Source organism: Pan troglodytes, chromosome 18, assembly GCF_028858775.2.
Source record: "Pan troglodytes isolate AG18354 chromosome 18, NHGRI_mPanTro3-v2.0_pri, whole genome shotgun sequence".
Classification (NCBI taxonomy): Eukaryota; Metazoa; Chordata; class Mammalia; order Primates; family Hominidae; genus Pan; species Pan troglodytes.
This window is the reverse complement of record NC_072416.2, coordinates 13,368,203-13,387,563: the sequence shown is the minus strand read 5'-3', so window position 1 is coordinate 13,387,563 and position 19,361 is coordinate 13,368,203. Positions and strand designations below refer to the sequence as shown.

Sequence of the window (19,361 nt, the reverse complement as noted above, 5' to 3'; positions counted from 1 at the left end):
GAATACTTACCGTTTGGCAGCTGTCATCTTTGTGCTTTCATGTGAATTACCTAATTTATGTCCTTTCATAGTCCTACTGTCTCCATTTTTGGATAAGGAAACTGAGGCTTAAAGTAAACTACTTTCCTGAGGTCGCATGACTGGTAGCAGGGGAACCAGGGTGATAAACTTGGTCTGTCTGGCTGCAGAGCCTGCACTTAGTAACACATGGTCCCAGCCAGCACTGGGCTAGATGCCAATGATTCCAGAGTAACCTGGACCCTGCCATCTGGAGCACAGTCTGGTCGGGAGAAGAGGACCAGAGTGATGGGGCATCAGCAAAGGCCTGGAGAGCAGAGAGGAAGTCACCTATCAGGTAGGGACTGTTGTCATTTCCGTTTTACAGGTGATAAGATGGCTGCAAAGATTTACTTGTCCACAGTCTGAGAGGCAGAAAGAGCAGAACTGGGTTTTTAACAAAGTCTGATACAGGGCCTTTGCTATTAATCACTATACTGCATATTAGAGGGCAGGATGCAAGTTATTCTCCTTTTTATTTTTATTTTTTTGGGATGGAATCTCACTCTGTTGCTCATGCTGGAGTGCAGTGGTGTGATCTTGGCTTACTGCAACCTCCACCTCCCGGGTTCAAGCAATTCTCCTGTGTCAGCCTCCTGAGTAGCTGGGACTACAGGTGCCCACCACCACGCCTGGCTAATTTTTTGTATTTTTGGTAGAGACGGGGTTTTACCATGTAGGCCTGGCTGGTCTCGAACTCCTGACCTCAGGTGATCCACCCGCCTCGGCCTACCAAAGTGCTAGGATTATAGGTGTGAGCCACCGCGCCTGGCCAGGGCCGCTTCTTAAGGTGAGTGCTCCCCAAGACTCTGTTCTTGGGCCACTTCCAGTCCCACTTCCCACTTCCTCCTGGGCAAGCAACTGACAGCCCTGACGCTATCCATCTTCTGTCTCCAGCTCCCACACCTCTTGCTCCGTGAGTTCGGATCTGTGCATCCTACCTTGTGCCTATTGGATTTTATTGCATGGACATCCCACAAGCGTAACAAATAAACGTCTACAACTTCTTCTCAAGGCGGTTCCTGCCTCTGGATTTGTTATACCTGGACAGGGCATGACCCCTGGGCTAAGAACTCAAGCTGTAAATCTGAGTATCAGCCTTGTTTAGTTTTCTCCATCTCCATCAGTGATCAAGTGCTGTGTGACAAGTCACCCCAATATGTAGTGGTTTAAACCCACTGTGGTTTATTGCTTCCTGTGACTCTTCTGGTTTCACCTGGGCTCCCTTAATGTGGCTTCATTCAGCTGGGAGTTGGCTGGAAGGTCTCAAATGGCTTCACTCTCACACTGGCCTTGATTCCCCCCTCGTGGCCTCCCTCTCTCATTTTTCAGTGGTCTAGCCTGTGTCCATTTAAATGGCAGCTGGGAATGACAAAGCTGGGAAGTGGCAGTCACTTTCACCATGTTCTCTCGGTCAAAGTGTCACAGACACAGACTCCTCCTGTTGATGAGTGGGGTGGCGTACCTATACAGGGATGGGGGTCAATGTTGTCCATAGAGACGCCCACAGCACCCCCTGCATCCAATCAGACATCAGGTCAGCAGCTGCACCCCTAGGTGGTAGGCTGGTAGCACACATGACCCCACTTCTCTCCCCGTCTGGATCTGTGCCCTTGGCTGCTGAACTTTGCAGTGCCCTCCCACGTGCGGGGAGGGGGTTCCATCCTACCCCTTGACTCTGTGCTCAGGCATGTGACTTATTTTAGCAAATGTGATTCAAGCAAAAGCTTGTAATGGGGCTTTTGCCTGTTTTAATCCCTCTCCAGCTCCCCTGCCACTTAAAGGTACACAGGCTAGGAGAAGGTCTGGGCTCGCCCATGGGAGGTGAAACACCTGGAACTGAGCTGAGCCACCCCTGTGCTCTCAGTGAAGGCCTCCTAAACCAGCGGCCCGAGACACATGAGAAGAGTCCAGCCAAGAGCTGCAGATCCACCCACCCAGACCCACAGATCCACCCATCCAGACCCACAGATCCACCCATCCAGACCCACAGATCCACCCATCCAGACCCACCGATCCACCCATCCAGACCCACCGATCCACCCACCCAGACCCACAGATCCACCCATCCAGACACACAGATCCACCCATCCAGACCCACAGATCCACCCACCCAGACCCACAGATCCACCCACCCAGACCCACAGATCCACCCATCCAGACCCACCGATCCACCCATCCAGACCCACCGATCCACCCATCCAGACCCACCGATCCACACATCCGGACACACAGATCCACCCATCCAGACCCACCGATCCACACATCCAGACACACAGACCCACCCATCCAGACCCACAGATCCACCCATCCAGACCCACAACTGGCCATAGATGCGTGAGTCCTGAAGAACCACCTGGCCAATGCACAGGCTGATGAACTAGCTAAATGCTGATGGTTTGACACTGCTGAGTTTGGGGTAGCTATAGACAACTGACACTCCATGCCTTCCAGCATCCCTCCTGCCTCAGCTCAGGCCCCCTCCTCCTCCTGGTCCTGCAACAGTGTCTGTTTCAGCCAGGATAGGCTAGTCTGCGCTGCCAAAACAGACATCCCCAAACTGAAGTGGCTCAAGGCAATCAAGTTTATTTTGGCACTTGCTCCATATGTAACTTCATGGACAGAGGTTCCTGCTCCCTGTGGTTCCTCAGGGACACAGACTGAAGCTCCACCGTCTCCTGTGGCCCCTTTTGAACACAGAGGACACAAGCCAGGGGAATTGTACCCTGATTCTGAAATGCTTCCAATAGAAATGACACCTATCTGCCCACTTTTCATTGGCTACAATTAGTCACACACGTCAGGTGCAGTGGCTCACACCTGTAATCCCAGCATTTTAGGAGGCCAAGGCAGGAGGATTGCTTGAGGCCAGGAGTTGGAGAACAGCATAGTGAGACCCTGTCTCTACAAAAAATTTAAAAATTAACTGGGCAAGGTGGTGCATGCCTGTAGTCCCAGCTACTTGGGAGGCCAAGGCAGGAGGATTGCTGGAGTTGGAGGCTGCAACGAGCTGTTATCACACTACTGCCCTCCAGCCTGGGCAGCAGAGTGACACCTTGTCTAAAAAAAAAAAAAAAAAAAAAAAGGCCAGGTGCGATGGCTCACGCCTGTAATCCCAGCACTTTGGGAGGCCGAGGCGGGTGGATCACCAGGTCAGGTGTTCAAGACCAGTCTGGCCAACATAGCGAAACCCTGTCTCTACTAAAAATACACAAAAAATCAGCTGGGTGTGGTGGTGTGCGCCTATAATCCCAGCTACTCAGGAGGCTGAGGCAGGAGAATTGCATGAACCCGGGAGGCAGAGGTTGCAGTGAGCCAAGATTGTGCCACTGCACTCCAGCCTGAGTGACAGAATGAGACTCTGTCTCAGAAAAAAAAAAAAGGTTGGGCATGATGACTCATGCCTGTAACCCAGCACTTTGGGAGGCTGAGGCGGTTGGATCACCAGAGGTCAGGGGTTCAAGACCAGCATGACTAATAGTGTGAAACTCCGTCTCTACTAAAAATACCAAAAATTAGCCAGGCACAGAGGCGCATGCCTGTAATCCCAGCTACTTGGGAGGCTGAGGCAAGAGAATTGCTTGAACCTGGGAGGCAGAGGTTGCAGTGACCCGAAATCACACCACTGCACTCCAGCCTGGGCAACAAGAGCAAAACTCTGTCTCAAAAAAAAAAAAAAAAAAAAAAAAAGAAGTCACATGGTCATGCCTAAAAAAGTATAGGAAGTACAGTTTTATATGACTGGAAGTGGAGGAAAACCAGATATCCAGGATCACAGTGATGTTTCCCACAGTGCCCTGAATTGTTTCTCAGTCTTAACATTCTTTCCCCATGCAAATCTGACCAAGTCACTCTGCTGCTCATAAACCGTCAGTGGCTCCCTATGGCCCACAGGATAAGGCCCAGTTTTCACATGGTGTTCGGTAGCCTCCATGACTCATTTTGACCCTTCCAGCCTGAGTGTCACTGAGAATATCGAGTCTATTCACTAAACAGCTGGCCTTTGCCTGGCACCCTAGTTCATTGCTGTCACTCACACAGGCCCTTCTGCCAGGAAAGGCCATTGCCTGTCTCTCGCCTATCTGGCTGTGGCCCAGTCCTCTGTGACAGGCCAAGTCTCAGCAGCATCTCCCCATGGAGGCCATTCCTGGCCTGCGGAACTGAACACACTGCGTTCCAGAAGTCTGAGCACGGTTTTCCATTCTAACAACTTCCGAAGTATGAATGCCATAAACTTAACAAAAATTACCATTTGAAATTTTGTGTAATTTTCCTTTACACTTACTTAGTTCTGTGATTTTGAAAGACTAGATTTTAAATTTAAATTTAAATTTTTTAATTTCAGTTCCTCTGACTGAAGATGGTGAATAATGACTAAAAATGAAAGTTAAATTTACAAAGCTAAGTAAGTGCCAAGGATTTAAATAGACTTCAAAATAATTTTAAAAATAAATTAGTAAAACTATAGAGTCCGAAGATCAGGGTTGCTAGGAGTTCAGCGGGTGGGAGGGGATAAGGGGTAAACGGGAGCCCAGGGAACTTTTAGGGCAGGGAAGCTGCTCTGTGTGACTGTGTAATGGTGGATGCATGTCATTATGCATTCGTCAAATCCCATAGAACGTACGACACCAAGAGTGAGTCCTAATATAAACCATGGGCTTTATTTAATAATAATGTGTCAATATTGGTTCATCAACTGTGACAAATGTACCACACTAATGCAAGATGTTAAAAATGGGGGAAACTGGCCAGGCGTGGTGCCTCATGCCTGTAATCTCAGCGCTTTGGGAGGCGGAGGTGGGTGGATCACCTGAGGTCATGAGTTTGAGACCGGCCTGGCAAACATGGTGAAACCCTGTATCTACTAAAAATATAAAAATTAGCCGGATGTGGTGGTGTGCGCCTGTAGTTCCAGCTACTCGGAAGGCTGCAAGGCAGGAAAATCGCTTGAGCCTGGCAGGCGATCTCACCACTGCCCTCCAGCCTGGGCAACACAGCGAGAATCTGCCTTACCAAAAAAAAAAAAAAAGATTAGTGGATGAAAGAAGACTAAAACCTGGTTAGAGCGGCTAAAAATTTCAGCCAGACAGGGGCACTTTAAATATTCAAACAGGGTCAGCGAACACCCTTAGAAAACACAGGAAGTGCCTGCGGTTCCTTAGTTATACCAGCAGGTGGAGTGCTCCCCCCATCTATGATCAAGGTACTCAGGCAATGGAAACAAAATTAAGTTTAGGTGTAGAAAATTTTCTACTTCTTCCCTGGGATCCGGCAGATATAACAAGGGGCTATATACACACCAGGTGCTCAACACATAATTGAGTCGAAAAACAAGGCTCAGATGCATTATATAGAGAGAAACTGGAAAGGACGTGGATCCTTGAATGCCAGGTGTTTGCATTCAGGCTCCCTGTCTCAGTTTCCGTCTCTGAAAAATGTCAACAATAATATTCAAGGAATTATTGTTGGGAAGATTAAACAAGTTAATGAGTAAAACAGTTTTTTAGAGTGTCTGGCACATTCAAGCCCTATATAGGTGTTAGTAATTATCAGTTTATTTCTTTTTTTAATGAGACAGAGTCTCGCTCTGTCTCCCAGGCTGGAGTGCAGTGGCACAATCGCGGCTCGCTGCAACCTCCGCCTCCCAGGTTCAAGCGATTCTCCTTCCTCAGCCTCCTGAGTAGCTGGGATTACAGGTGCCTGGCACCACGCCCGGCTAATTTTTGTATTTTTAGTAGAGACGGAGTTTCACCGTGTTGGCCAGGCTGGTCTCGAATTCCTGACATGAGGTGATCCACCCGCCTTGGCCTCCCAAAGTGCTGGGATTACAGCCGTGAGCCACCACTCCCGGCCGGTTTATTTCTTAAGCTGCTTTGTTGAGGTATACCTGATATACAACAAACTGCACATATTGTAAGTATACAATTGCCAAGTTTTGACATATGTATGTACCCAAAGGTTTCCTTGTGGTCCGTTCTTGTTCTTTAGCAATCATTGACCTGTTTTCTTTCACTGTAGATTAGTTTGGATTTTCTAGAATTTTATATAAATGTAATCATACAGCATGCACGCTTTTTAATTCAGCTTCTTTCACTCAGCATATTTATTTTCGTTTCATCCACATTGTTGCGTGTATGAAGCTCGTTTCCTCTGGTTGCTATGTGGTATTCCATTGTATGATTATACTAGTTTGTTTATCTGTTAATGGACATTTGGCTGTTTCCAGTTTTGGGGTGTTACAAATAAAGCTGCCGTGAGCATTTTTGTGCAGGTCTTCATAGTGACGTGTATCTTCATTTCTCTTGCTTAAATACCTAGGAGTGGAATGGTAGATGTGCATTTAACTTTTAAGCAACTGCGAGGCCGGCACGGTGGCTCGTGCTTGTAATCCCAGCACTTTGGAGGCCAAGGCGGGTGGATCACGAGGTCAGGAGAGCGAGACCATCCTGGCTGACTCAGTGAAACCCCCATATCTACTAAAAATACAAAAAATTAGCCGGGCATGGTGGCCTGTAGTCCCAGCTACTCAGGAGGCTGAGGTGGGAGAATCGCTTGAACCCAGGAGGCTGAGCTTGCAGTGAGCCGAGATCGCACCACTGCACTCCAGCCTGGGCAATGGAGCGAGACTCTGTCTCAAAAAAAAAAAAAAAAAAAAAAAAAAAGAAACTACGAAACTGTTTTCCATAGTGATTATGCATATTCACCTGCAGGATATGAGACTTTTAACTGCTCCATATTCTTGCCAGCAGTGGGTACACACAACCTTGGATTTTAAATATTTCAACAGATGCATAGGGTACAGACAACCTTGGATTTTAAATATTTCAATAGATGCATACTGCTGTATTATTGTAGTTTTAATCTGCATTATTTTAATGACTGTGGCAAACATCTTTTCCTATTTATTTATTTATTTATTTATTTATTTATTTATTTTGAGACAGAGTCTCACTCTGTCCCAGGGTGGAGTGCAGTGGCCCAATCTCTGCTCACTGCAAACTCTGCCTCCCAGGTTCAAGCGATTCTCCTGTGTCAGCCTCCCGAGTAGCTGGGATTACAGGCATGTGCCACCACACCGGGCTAATTTTTGTTTTTTAGTAGAGATGGGGTTTCACTGTGTTGGCAAGGCTGGTCTCAAACTCCTGACCTCAAGTGATCTGCCCACCTCGGCCTCCCAAAGTGCTGGGTTACAGGTGTGAGCCACCAGGCCCGGCCTGAACATCTTTTCATGTGCTCACTTGACATTACTTATTTTTTGTTGAGAGTGTTCATTCAAATCTTCAAGCCCACTTTATAAAATTTGGTAATTTGTTTTATTATTGAATTTTGATATTATGTATATATTCTGGATGGAAGTCTTTTTTTTTTTTTTTTTTTTTTGAGACAGAGTCTCACTCTGTTGCCCAGGCTGGAGTGCAATGGCATGATCTCGGCTCACTGCAATCTCCGCCTCCTGGGTTCAAGCAACTCGACTGCCTCGCCCTTCCAAGCAGCTGGGACCACAAATGCATGCCACCACGCCTGGCTAGTGTTTGTATTTTTAGTAGAGATGGGGTTTCGCTGTGTTGGCCAGGCTAGTCTCGAACTCCTGACCTCAGGTGATCTGCCTGCCTCGGCCTCCCAAAGTGCTGGGGTTACAGACGTGAGCCACTGTGCCCAGCTGGAAGTCCTTTATCAATAATGTGTTTGGCAAATGTTTTTTCTAGACTGTAGCTTGTCCTTTTATTCTCTTAAAAGTGTCTTTTGAAGAGCCATTCTTAATTTTGATGAGGTTTTATTTGTTCTTTTTTTTATGTATTGTATTTTTGATATTATATCTAAGAAAGAGTTAACCGAATGCAATGCCACAAAGATTTTCTCCTGTTTTTCCTTCTAGACATATTATAGTTTTAGACTTTACATTGAGGTCTCTGATCCATTTGGAGTAAATTTTTGTAGGTAATTTTGGTATGTAGTGTGAAATATGGGTTGAAATTCATTTTTTTCTGTTTGGATATCCAATTGTTCCAACATCATTGGTTGAAAAGGCTAGCCTTTCTCCACAAAATTAACTTTGTACCTTCATTGAAAAATCAATGGACCATTTCTGGACTCTCTCTCTCTGTCTATCTATCTATACACACATATACACATATATATACACATACATATATACACATATATACACATACATATATACACATATGTATATACACACATATATATACACACACATATATATATTGAGCCAAAGTCTCACTATGTTGCCCAGGCTGGTCTTGAACTTTTAGACTCAAGCAGTCAGCCTGCTTCAGCCTCCTGAAGTTCTGGGATTACAAGTGTGAGCCCCTTCGCCTGGCCTGGAGTCTTTATTCTGTCCATTGATCTATTTGTCTATCTTTATGCCAATACCATATGGTAGTTTTATAATAAGACTTGACCGTGATCATACCACTGCACTACAGCCTGGGCAACAGAGTAAGACTCTGTCTCAAAAATAAATAAATAAATAAAAATAAAAATATATAAGGCTTGAAGTCAGAGAGCCTAAATCCTCCAACTTTTTCTTTCCAAAGTTGTTTTCGGCTATTCTAGGTCTTTGCATTTTCATACAAATATTACAATTAGTTTATTAATTTGTACCAAAAAAGCCTACTAGGATTTTGAATGGGATTGTGTTAAGTCTGTCCATCAATTTAGGAAGAATTGACATCATAACAATATGAAGCCTTCTGGTCCACACGTATGACATATCTTTCTATTTAAATTTCTATTTTATTTTATCTATTTTAAAATTTCTCTCAGCAACAGTTAGTAGTTTTATCCCCAGTCTTTTTTTTTTCTCTTTGTTTTATTTTGGATACTTTCTATTGCCATGTCTTCAACTTCACTAATATTTTCTTCTACAGGGTCTAATTTGCATTGTTATGAATGGAATGCTTGTGTCCCCCTCCCCCAGATTCATATGTTGAAGCCCAAACCAAATACCAATGTGATGATATTTGGAATGGGGACTTTGGGAGGTAATTAAAGCTAGATGAGGTCATGAGGATGGGGTCTTCATAGTGAACTTTGTGTCTTTATAAGAACAGACACCAGAGAGCTTGTGCCTTCTCTCTCTCCATAGGCACACACCAAGAAAAGGCCATGTGAGGGCAGAGCAAGAAGCCAGTCTGCAAGCCAGGAAGATAGTCCTCACCAGAACGCAAGCATGCTGGCGCCTGGTCTTGGACTTCCAGCCTCCAGAACTGTGAGAAAGTAAGTGTCTGTTGTTTAAGCCCCCCAGACTATTATTTTGTTATGGCAGCCTGAGCTAAGACATGTTCTTAATCCCATCTTGCATCAAGATGGGATCAATATTTTGCGTCTCAGACATTATAGTTTTCATCTCTAGAAGTTCAGCTTAGGTTTTTTTGTTGTTGTTGTTTGTTTGTTTGTTTTTAAGTATCATTCATTTTTAAGACTGCATGTGCTGAATCTTTTTTCTAGTTTCTTGAACACATAGAATACAGTTATAATAACCTAAGATATCCTAATCTACTAATTCCATTATCTGTGTTATTTCTGGTTTGGTTTCAATTGATTGATTTCCTCCCCTCATTTTGGGTCATATTTTCTTGTCTCTTTGCTTGGATACTGCCTTTTTTTTTTTTTAAATTGCATGCCAGAGTGCTAAAAATGTTTGTGCTTTTACAAATATTCTTGATCTTTTTTTTTCCAGGACACAGATAATTTACTTGGAAACATTTTTATCATTTTGAGACTTCCTTTTAAGCTTTGCTAGATGGGGCCGGGTGCGGTGGCTCACATCTGTAATCCGTGGCTCACACCTGTAATCCCAGCACTTTGGGAGGCTGAGGTGGGTGGATCACTTGAGGCCAGGAGTTTGAGACCAACCTGGACAACATGGTGAAAACCCTGTCTCTACTATAAATACAAAAATCAGCCAGGTGTGGTGGCACATGCCTGTAATCGCAGCTACTTGGGAGGTTGACTTGGGAGAATTGCTTGAACCCAGGAGGTGGAGGTTGCAGTGAGCCGAGATCAAGACACTGCACTGCAGCCTGGGCAACAGAGTGAGTCCCTGTCTCAAAGGAAAAATTAAAAAAAAAAAGTTTTGTTAGATGGGACCAGAGTCGTATAAGTCCAGAGCTCATTTTGCCTTAATACTGAGGTAAAACCCTTCTGGGATCTGACTTGATGCTACATGAATTATGACATTTTCTATTGCAGTTGTTGGGATCAGGAACTACTCAGCCTTGCATGAGCTCTGGGAATTGTTCCCTTTAAGGCCGGGGTGGTTCTTTCCCCAGCCTGGGGTTGTTTGCTTGCATGCACCTGCTCAACTGAAGACTTAGGGGAGCCCTCTGCCCGTCTCAGGGCATTCTCTGCATGGCCCTCTGCTGCCTCTGCTCCATCCTTCACACCCTAGCCACATCGGCACTCCTCCTTCCCAGCTCCGTCTCTTGAAGGTCAATGGACTCCCTTTGGCGGACTGTTCGTGTGCCAACGCCTGGAAACTTTCCCCAGGCAGTCAGCTGGGCAATTATAGGACACACTTCATCTCTTTCCCACAGCACGGGGATCGCCATCCTTCAAGACCTGATGGCCGGTGTCTGGAACACCATTGCTTTATGGATTTTGAGTGTTTTTGGAGTCATTTCAGGTAGGAGGGTAAGATCAATCCTTGTTTACTCAATCTTGTCTAGAAGGTGAAATCTATTAGATTTTTATTGATACACATATATATGTATATTTATATTTAAATACATATATATGTTATATGTATGTATATTTATATTTAAATACATATATATGTTATATATATGTATATATTTAAACACATATATATGTTATATATATGTTTGCTTTTATGTTTTTGAGGAATAAATATATAAATAATGGTATGGAAGGGCTTGACTGAAAAGTAAAAGTCTTCTTCTGTACCCCATTCCCCTACTCCACACCTGCCCGGCCCCCAAAGATTTCTCACTTTGGCACTGTTTCCTGTGTATCCTCCCAGAAGTGTTTGTGTGTACAATTCCATATGTATCTGCTTAAGTGGTATCACACTATATTTGCTGTTTTATACCTTGGTTTCTTCACTTAATATACCCTTTTATTATTTTTTTTTGAGACAAAGTCTTGGTTTGTCACCTGGGCTGGAGTGCAGTGGTATGATCATGGCTCACTGTAGCCTCCACTTCCTTTGCAGCCTCCACTTTCTGGGCCCAAGTGATCCTCCTACCTCAGTCTCCCAAGTAGTTAGGACTATAGGTGTGAGCCACCATGCCTGGCTAAATTTTTTATTTTTTGTAGAGGTAGAGTCTCACTATATTGTCTCATTTTGGCCTCAAGTGATCCTTCCACCTCAGCCTCCCAAAGTGCGTGAGCCACTGTGCCCAGCCACCTAATACAAAATCTTTCCTTATCAGCCAATACCGGTCTGACTTACTGTTTTTTTTTGTTTTCTTGTTTTTTTTGTTTTTTGTTTTGAGATGGAGGCTGGCTTTGTCGCCCAGGATGGAGTGCAGTGGCACGATCTCGGCCCACTGCAAGCTCCGCCTCCCAGGTTCACTCCATTCTCCTGCCTCAGCCTCCCGAGTAGCGGGGACTACAGGTGCCAGCCACCACGCCAGGCTAATTTTTTCTATTTTTTAGTAGAGACGGGGGTTTCACTGTGTTAGCCAGGATGGTCTCGATCTCCTGGCCTCAAGTGATCCACCCACGTCGGCCTTCCAAAGTGCTGGATTACAGGCGTGAGCCACTGTGCCCGGCCACTTAATATGAACGCTTTCCTTATCAGCCAATACTGGTCTGCCTTACTCTTTCTGTGTTGCTGAACTTTCTATAGAATGGGTGTTCTATATTTTATTTAGCTGCCCTTACTTGGGGATATTTGGTCAGTTCTACTTTTTTCGCTGCTTGCGGTCAGTGCAGTAATGAACATAGTTCTGCGTGTGTTTTTAGCACATGTGCGTGTGTCTGCAGGTAGATTTCCTGAAAGATTATTGGATCACTGGATGCCAACCAGGGCCAGTTCTCTAAACACCAGAAAGATTTCTTCTGAAACTGAAAATGAAAAACAAAATGCTTTGCTATAAAATACATTTTAGGTTTTGAAGGGTACAAAATGATAGCCGGGCGTGGTCGTGGGCACCTGTAGTCCCAGCTACTGGGGAAGCCGAGGCAGGAGAATCGCTTGAACCCGGGAGGCAGAGGTTGCAGTGAGCCGAGATTGCACCACTGCACTCCAGCCTGGGTGACAGAACGAGACTGTCTAAAAAAAAAAAAAAAAAAAAAAGTTGAATGATAAAAATTGAGATGGATGCTGAATTGTAAGCAGAGCAGGTTCTTTTTGGGTTTTCTCTGTCTCGTGTGTGTGTGTGTGTGTGTGTCCCCATTTCCCTGTTTCCTAAGCACTGCTTAGAGCCACCTCCAGTCACAAATTTTGGCTTCAAGGAAGGCAAAGGTTAGACAAGATTCCTGCCTGCCATAGGGTGCGCCAGTGGAACGCCTGTTGGCTGGAGTGGCACTGATGACTCATTTGATCTGAGGGATTCTCCCTTTCTTCCCCTCCTCCTCCTCCTCAGAATATCACGTTGCCTCCCGTGCTTGCAGGGATCTGGGGCTGGGTGAACAGGGATGAGTGAGGCTGTGTAGCTGCTCCTGGGTGGGTTGGAGGGTGCTAGGTGCCCGCTGTGAGCAGGCCCTGAGTTGGGGCTGGGTGGGGACGTGGCCGGGAGATGACAACATGAAGTTCTCAACTCAGGAGGCTCTGCCATGACAGGGGCTCCAAACCCAACAGATGCCATTGCTGCTGCTACCACCTTCTATGCCAAACCCTTGGGAAACATTTCCCCAAGCACAGCCAGCCCCCCTGAGTCAAATGCCAGCAAATTAAATTTCCACCATCCTATTGTGTGGTTCTCACTTAGGGGTTTCCTCTCCGCCTCCCACATCAGGCTGAGCCCTCCAAGGTCGGGGTTTGTGTCTCATCTGTGTTTTTCTTCTTCGATGACTCCCATGCCTGATCTCACACACAGTGCACACACACATGCACCCACACTGACACACAGCCTCACACCTCTCCAGGCTCACTGTCACACACAGAACTCGTTCACTCTCACGCTTACATATACACTTGCACACACGTACTCTTACACTGTCACACCTACCCCCACTCACATCCATACTCAGCCACACACACACATTCACACACTCACATTTGCTGTTTCTCACACTCACTGCACATTCTCCCACTGATTCTTTTACAGACTCACGCATCCACACTCACACATTTACACACACACTATCCTCTCACACACCTATCCTCTAACCTACGCACACACACAATTTGCATTTGCATATGCACACAGTCATATTCACTCACGCACACACACTCATTCTCACTCCCGTTCTTATACACTCAACACACGTGCACTCACATTCACACACCCATTCTTTCACAGCTATCTGCCTGCACACTGTAGCCACATCCCCTGACCCAAGACATATAATAAATGTTATAATATGCCCATATAGCATATAATATACCCATATGCTATAATAATACCCAGCAATATTCTGCTCCTCCCCTGCAGCCATTTAGCAATACCTTTCAATGGGTCAATATTTGGAATCAGTAATACATTACCATGGTTCAAAATACAAAATGTACAAAAGAGCACACCTGGAAACTCTCCCTCTTGCCCTCTGCCAGCTCCTCTCCTGTCCTCTTCCTTGGTCCTTCTGGCGGGTTGTGTGCCTCTGCAAACACCACCCTCCACCCCCGTTTTCAGCCAAATGACAGCAGATTGGACCCTGGCCTCTCCCTGCACCTCATGTATCCCTCTGCACGGTTACTCCACATTAGCACACATAGATTTTCTAGCCCCGTGCTGTCCAATATGATAGCCACTGGCCACATGTGGCGATTTAAATTTCAATTAAGAGTTGGCTAACCACATTTCAAGTGCTCAGTAGCCACATGTGGTTAGCGCAGAACAGTACATTTCCATTGCTACAGAAACTTCTGTCAGACAGCGCTGTGCCAGCTGTCACCTAAGACGGTCTCCAATGCGTTCTTTCGGCAGGCAGATGGGTTTCACATCAGGTTCACAGATGCAGCGCGGTTTCTTTCCAGCCCGTGGAGCTCAAGCAGCTGTCTCAAAACAATCTGGGCAGGTTCCAGGCAGAGATGGCAGGAAAATGGCCCGGCAACCTTGACCTGGAGCGTCCAAAGTGTGGGAGGCCCAGGTGGGGGAGCAGGATCAGGAATCCTGCTCCTAGGGACAGTGAGGTCTCTGCCTCTCCCATCTCCCTGACCCTCCTTCTCCACTGCCCACACAGGGTAGGATTCTGCCGGCCATCTGGCATTTCAGAAAGAGAATGTGTTTCCCATGAATAAATACAGTTTAAGAGAGATTGAAAACAATCTTTTGGTGATGGACGAGAGGCCTCTAAGCAGTGGTGTAGGTAGGGTATTTGCATTGGAGTAGATCATTTTTTTAAAAACACTTTCCTCCACTGTACAACATTTTCAGTAATAGTTATGTTTTTGGTTAGTTTTATGGTTTTGTAACAATTAAATAAAAGGAGAATATAGTTCAATTTTCCTTTCTTTTTTTTTTTTTGAGACAGGGTCTTGCTCTGTCATCCAGGCTGGAGTGCAGTGGTGTGATTATGGCTCATCAGAGCCTCAACCTCCTGGGCTCAAATGATCCTCTCACCTCAGACTCCCCAAATATCTGGGACTACAGGCACACGCCACCATGCCTGGCTAATTAATTTTTTTTTTTTTTAATAGATGGGGTCTCGCCACGTTGCCCAGGCTGGTCTGGAACTCCTGGGCTCAAGCGATCCTCCTCTCCTCAGCCTCCCAAAGTGCTGGGATTACAGGTCTGAGCCACTATGCCTGGCCAATGTTTTTTTTTTTTTTTTTTTTTTGAGATGGAGTCTTGCTCTGTTGCCCAGGATGGAGGGCAGGGGCACGATCTCGGCTCACTGCAAGCTCCGCCTCCCGGGTTCACGCCATTCTCCTGCCTCAGCCTCCCGAGTAGCGGAGACTACAGGTGCCAGCCACTACACCCGGCTAATTTTTTCTATTTTTTTAGTAGAGACGGAGTTTCACTGTGTTAGCCAGGATGGTCTTGATCTCCTGACCTCATGATCTGCCCGCCTCGGCCTCCCAAAGTGCTGGGATTACAGGCGTGAGCCACCGCGCCCGGCCGCCTGGCCAATGTTAAAGACATTGTTTGGAATCAGTAAAAGATTTCATGGAGGAACTAAAAATGTCATGTTCCAAACAAAAATATTACACCTTGCAGGCTGTACTCTGCTTTACTGTTGGACTCTTGACATAGATTCTTATCTTTCTTTGCAGCAGGGAAAAATGCACACGGGTTATACACACATGCACACACTGAAGCAGAGATCATATTTTGTCCATATATATTATATATGCAAAGTCAAATATCAGAAATTTGAGATTAATTCTTTCCTTCAAGGAGCCCCACCTTGCTTAGGAAGATCAAGCAAGAGCCCCAAGTGGATGGCAGATTTTCATGGGGTCTGTCCTCACTCAATTCCCCAAATCACTCAAGCAGCTGACCTGGTGCCCAGATGAGCAAGGTCCCAGACACCTCCAGCCTGCAGAGAGCAGTCCACCCTGGAAATCACCAAGGGACATTTTTTGGCCTCTTGCTGTCCTTTTCTAAAGCTCTGCCTTCCCCTCTATAGCAGCCCCTGTAACTGGCATCAGTTTGGGGGAATCTTGGGAAGCCCCTTTCTGGCCTTGGTGTTCACTCCTGAGCTCCCCTGCACCCGAGCACCAGGATCCCAACCCACTCAAACAGGCAGGAGCTGCCACGCCTGAATGGGATCTGTTGGCATCTGAGCCAGGGCCCAAGGAAAACCCTGTATGCTCCCCGCAGAGACCCTTAGAACAGAATATATGCACGTAAAAAGTACTTAGTAATAAAGTGTATAACAAGAGGTCCACAGGAGCGAGAAATCATCAAGATGATATATAATGGGGGCCGGGCGCGGTGGCTCATGCCTGTTATCCTAGCACTTTGGGAGGCTGAGGGTGGTGGATCACTTGAGGCTAGGAGTTCGAGACCAGCCTGGGCAACATGGGGATACCCCGTCTCTACAAAGAATACAAAAATTAGCCGGGTGTAGTGGCATGCACCTGTAGTCCTAGCTACTTGGGAAGCTGAGGTAGGAGAATTGCTTGAACCCAGGAGGCGGAGGTTGCAGTGAGCCGAGATCGCACCACTGCACTCCAGCCTGGGCGACAGAGTGAGATTCTGTTTGAAAAAATATATATATAGCAAGTAAAAAATACACACGCTCTTCAATCCTGCAGCTTCTTCTGAAGTTATCTCACATATGCCCAGAAGCGTATATGGAAGGATATTTATTGCTTTTAACATTATGCTAAGTGAGAGTGCTAGACTCAAAGGACTGCATCTTATATTATTCCTTTTATGTGACATTTATGGGGATCAAGGGCCCTATTGGTGGCAGGGGGAAGGGACAAGGAGACTTCCTCGGGTGATGGAAATGCTCTGATCTTGGCTGTGAGTGGGGCCACGCCTGCATGACTTATTCAGGACTCAGGAGCTGTGTGCTGAAGGAGGAGAATTTCACTGCGTGAACATTGCACCTCGATAAACTTGACTTAAAAAAGTTGCACGTGGAAAGATATTTATTGCAGCAATGCTTGTGGTAGCAGAAGTCAGGGAATAACTCAAATGCCCAGCCATAGAGAATGGTCAAATAAATAATGGTATATCTGTACAATAGAGTACTACACAACTACTAAAAAGGAAGAGAGTGATGTTTATAACTCGAAGTGGTATGGTCTCCAAGAGCATTTGTTATGTGGAAAATGGTTTGTATGGTATTAACCATTTATTTTATATATATATATATATATACACATGCAGATATAATAGATGATATTCTTCATGTCACAGTGTGTTAACAACATTAGGGATATTATAAATATCATAGAGATGATATTCTATTAATACCGTTGTGTGTTAACACTAGAGGTATTATAAATATCATAGAGATGATATTCTATTACTATCAAAACGCAAAAGCATAAACCCCCCTGAGAATTAAAATGAATGAAAATCTATTCACCTTTTTTACTACCCCAACAATCCTAGGTCTACTCGTACTAGATTAATTATTTTATTTCCCACCATGCCGTTTCCTACCTCAAATCACCTAATCAGTAATCGATTGATTTCCATCCAACAATGATTAGTTCAACTTGTACTAAAACAAATAATAATCACCCATAACATTAAAGGACAAACCTGATCCCTTATGCTGATATCCCTAATTCTTTTTATTGCTTTAACCAATCTCCTCAGACTTCTTCCCCATTCATTTACACCAACTACACAGCTATCAATAAATCTAGGTATAGCAATCCCCTTATGAGCAGGAAGAGTAATCACAGGCTTTCGCTTTAAAACCAAAATATCCTCAGCTCGCTTTTTACCACAAGGCACACCTATGCCACTTATCGCTGTATTAGTCTTCATTGAAACTATTAGCCTATTTATTCAACCCAAAGCGTTGGCTGTGCGATTAACAGCCGACATCACAGCTGGTCACCTACTAATACACTTAATAGGAGATGCCACACTAGTACTGTCAACTGTTAGTATCCCCACAGCTTCAATATCTCTCATTATTTTAATCCTACTGAGTATTCTCGAATTCACCATAGCTCTTATTCAGGCTTATGTCTTCACACTATTAGTAAGCCTTTATTTATATGATAACACGTAATGACCCACCAAACACATGCCTACAATATAGTTAATCCCAGCCCCTGACCGCTAACAGGAGCTCTCTCGGCTCTCCTAATAACATCTGGCCTGGCCATACAATTTCACTTTAATTCTATAATTCTTTTAACCCTAAGCCTAGTAACCAACACACTAACTATATATCAATGATGATGTGATATTGTCCGAGAAAGTACATTTCAAGGCCACCATATGACAATTGTCCAAAAAGGTCTCTGATATGAAATGCTTCTGTTTATTATCTCAGAGGTGTTTTTCTTTACCGGTTTCTTCTGGGCATTCTACCACTCTAGAGCTTAGCGCCAACTCCAGAATTAGGGGGACATTGACCTCCAACAGGCATTCTTTCCCATAACCCTTTAGAAGTACCTCTCCTCAATACGTCTGTGTTACTTGCATCAGAAGTTTCAATTACTTGAGTTCAGCACAGACTGATAGAAGGTAGTCGAAGGCAAATAATTCAAGCATTATCCATCATGATTACCTTAGGTATCTGCTTCACTCTTCTACAAATCTCAGAATATTTCAAGACCCCTTTTACTATCTCGGATGGAATTTATGACTCAACATTCTTTATAGCCACAGGCTTCCACGGACTTCATGTTATTATTGGATCAACATTTCTCACTATCTACCTCCTCCGCCAATTAAAATATCACTTTACATCCAACCACCACTTTGGCTTTAAAGCCGCCGCCTGATATTGATACTTCGTAGATGTAGTCTGATTATTCTTATATGTCTCTATCTACTGATGAGGGCCCTACTCTTTTAGTATAAGCATTGACTTTCAATCAATTAGTTTCGATAAGATCTGAAAAAGAGTAAATAACCTAACACTAGCCCTAGCAACCAACACTTTACTGGCCCTATTACTAATAATAGTTACATTTTGACTCTCACAACTTAATATTTATGTAGAAAAATCCAGCCCTTATGAATGTGGATTTGATCCACTAACCTCTTCCCGCCTCCCCTTCTCCATAAAATTCTTCCTAGTAGCCATCACATTTCTCCTGTTCGACTTAGACATTGCTCTACTACTAGCCCTGCCATTGAGCCCTTCAAACAAACAACCTAACACTAATAATTAGTACAGCCCTTATATTAGTTAACATTTTAATCCTAGGCTTAATTTATGAATGAACCCAAAAAGGATTAGATTGAGTTGAATTGATAAATAGTTTAAGTTAAAATAAATGATTTTGACTCATTAGATTATGATAGACCATATTTACTAAATGCCCTTTATTTATATTAACATGTTAGCATATACCATAGCACTGCTGGGAATATTAATCTATTGATCCCACTTAATATCATTGTTATTATGCTTAGAAGGCATAATATTATCAATATTTATCATAAGTACTCTTGTAACTTTAAATATACATTTTATTCTAGCATCCATAATGCCCATTATCCTCCTAGTATTTGCTGCTTGCGAAGCTGCTGTGGGCCTTGCCTTACTAGTTTCAATCTCCAACA

The 19,361-nt window shown here is 44.6% G+C and overlaps 1 long non-coding RNA gene and 1 pseudogene across 1 annotated transcript in view; one reads left to right on the top strand and one right to left on the bottom strand.

Moving 5' to 3' along the window:
• Positions 1 to 6,138: 6,138 nt before the first annotated feature.
• LOC107968788 (uncharacterized) overlaps positions 6,139 to 19,361 on the bottom strand; it is a 41,800-nt gene continuing 28,577 nt past the window's right edge. Inside the window, exon 3 of the long non-coding RNA XR_008539736.2 lies at positions 6,139 to 6,371. This is a non-coding gene — a long non-coding RNA (uncharacterized LOC107968788). The remainder of the gene's footprint in view (positions 6,372 to 19,361) is intronic.
• On the top strand, positions 17,174 to 18,036 carry LOC129137276 (ATP synthase subunit a-like; annotated as a pseudogene).